This window comes from Mustela nivalis (assembly GCF_964662115.1).
Source record: "Mustela nivalis genome assembly, chromosome: 9".
NCBI lineage: Eukaryota > Metazoa > Chordata > Mammalia > Carnivora > Mustelidae > Mustela > Mustela nivalis.
Window position 1 is genome coordinate 74,387,110 of NC_139028.1, and position 2,713 is coordinate 74,389,822.

Sequence of the window (2,713 nt, forward strand, 5' to 3'; positions counted from 1 at the left end):
AAAAGAACTGCCTACTCAGATGGATTGCAGTGGGGAGATTTTCCAGAAGTGCTCTTTAAGGTGGGTGTTGATGGATGAGTAGGAGTTTGTCTGGAAACCAAGGGCAGGGCATGAAGGAAAGAGCATATTGAGCAAGCATTCTCTGACTCTACAGCCCCTGCTTTAAACACTGTGCTAGACTAGCTACCTCCACTTATGTCATAATTAGATGTCCACTGAGTATTTTTCTTGTACACTCAGGTCTTTTTGGGTAACAAAATGGAAACTGGCTTGAGTTCATTATCAATAACCAACCTAGAGAATTCAGGTCTTATAAACACATGTTTCCCTTGCAGATTCTGCCCTGAGGATTTTGAAATGAGTCATTTATCTGAACTGTGCACAAGGAGACAAGAAACCTCTCACAGGCAAGGTGCACATTGCGCTGGGCACTATCTATGTGTCCCAGAAACTGTGTTTCTTACGCTGGGCTCCAACTCCAAAGCTCCTCAGGGAGGCATCCAGCAAACCCTCCAGACAAAAGAAGTTAGCAGCAGGGCAGAGTTTGCAACAGGGTTGATGCAGAAATCTCAGAAACAGTGGTCAGTGGGAACATAGTGAAAATCACATGTGTTCTCGACTTGCGCTGGTCTCTAGTGAGAAGAAAAGAATGGCGATGGGAACCACTTAACTCTTGTCCCCCCAAGGGGGTACCTTATTGTAATTGGGTTTCTCTGTTGTGTGTTTGCATTTATTTGCCTGAATCTCACCCATCGCAGAGCAGAGTTAGGCTCCGTACAGGTGTTCCTGTACCAAGGAACAACATAATCAAAATGAAAGCTCTTACATAAACCTTAAAGGCAATTGGCTTGAGATGTGGAAATTGAGCAAAGACGACATAACATCCACTGCAGGTCCAGGAACACAGTTGGTATTCAATAAGTGCTTGTTGAATGAAGGAAATAAATAGCATATTAAACAGATAAAACAAATAAGTTAACTAAGTTGATCTGATCTTCTTTCAGTGTGGATATTTTAATTTCATTAGTGGGTTATTTCTGATTACAAAAGGAGAAGGAATCAAGGGAGCATGGACGTACTCCCAAACAGCTGGACTGCGGGGGTGGAGGGGGAGATGGAACCCAATGAGGCAGGAGAAGGTGGGAGATCCTGGCTTGTAATGAAGGAGTTGAGAGCAATGGAAGCACCCCCGGGTCTTAGATAGGGACCACTGGCTGTTAGATGGAGAATGGATTATAAAGAGCGGCCATTGAGGCCTGGAGAGCTGATTGGGAGAGCCCCGTGGGCTCCCACCGGGGACCGAGGGACAAGGGACTGGAGTTGTAGGGGAGAGCTGAGAATTAGAGAGAGGGCAGGTGGGACCCATAGGACTTGAGGGCCAGTGAGAACTTGTCATTGACTCCTGGGATTTCCACCAAAGCAACCAATGGCTGATGGTGTCATGTACTGAGATGGGGAAGAGAAGGAGATGACAATGTCTGGAGGGAAAGATCAAGAGGTTGGTTATAGACCCACTCATTTTTTTGATTGCTTGAGTGACATCCAAATGGAGACTGCAGGCGCTGAGTATGAGTATAGCCCAGGGGAAAGGTTTAAACTTGACTGTGTGTATGTAGATTTTATTAAGCAAAAGTAGATTAGGCAGTCATAATGTACAACAACCTGTTATTTTGATCTAAAACACCACCTGCACATACTTCTCTGACAACCTATACAATTTGTAAATTCTTTTTAATGGCTACATGATATTTCTCCATGGGTATACCCATAAGGATAGACCACTGTTTTCTAACTTAAACGTTTTAATTATGGAAAATGGAAAAGTACAAAATATATAACAGATATCCATGCACCCATCATCTAGGTTTAATAGACATTCATATTTTGACATATTAGACTGAGATCCCTTTATTTTGGACTTGAAGAAAAGAAACTAGTTCAGATATAACTAAGACCTTCTGCCCCCCGTCCTTCATCTCTTCATCCTTCTCCAGAGCTAATGAACTGTCTTGAGGTTGGTATGCGGGATTTCCGAGCGCATTTTTGGACTTGCTGACACGTGTTTGCTTTGGTAAATAATATGTAATACAGTCTTACTTTAAAATTCACCTAAACTGCTTCCTGGAGTTACATATGTCCTTTTGCCACTGTCACTTCATATTATATGTATGATACTTAGCATCTTTAAAAAGACCTCTATTAGCGGACAATTTTATTTTTAACCTGCATTATTCCAACATGAATAGAGGGTGATTTCTACAACCTGAAGGACGTAAGCCTGAAGCTCTTCGATCAGGGGCCATCTGTGAGCACTGGTATGAGAACCACTAGACGTTTACTTCCCGAGCCTAACTCTGGAATGCCAGTCTTGGATATTAACCCGCAGTGCCCGCAGCTGGCCATGTGGAGCAGGTGTTACGCAATGTTATGTTCTAGTAAGAACGCACGCGATGCTGCTGTCTCATCACGTCAGCTCAGAACAGGAACAAAGCTGTTGAATGAGAAGCTCAGAGCAGAGCCGGGGCTGTTTTCTGGGTTGGGTGTTGATGGAGCTGTTTGCTCGCCTTGGCCCTCTTCATCTTGGCCTTTTTAAACCTTTCTTAATTGCTTGACTCTGGAGCCGACCAGCCAGCTCTTACATCAAACACTCATCCTGCATTCACAGGACTTCTCTCCTCCTCCTCCTTTTTTTTTTTCTTTTCCTTTTTAATGT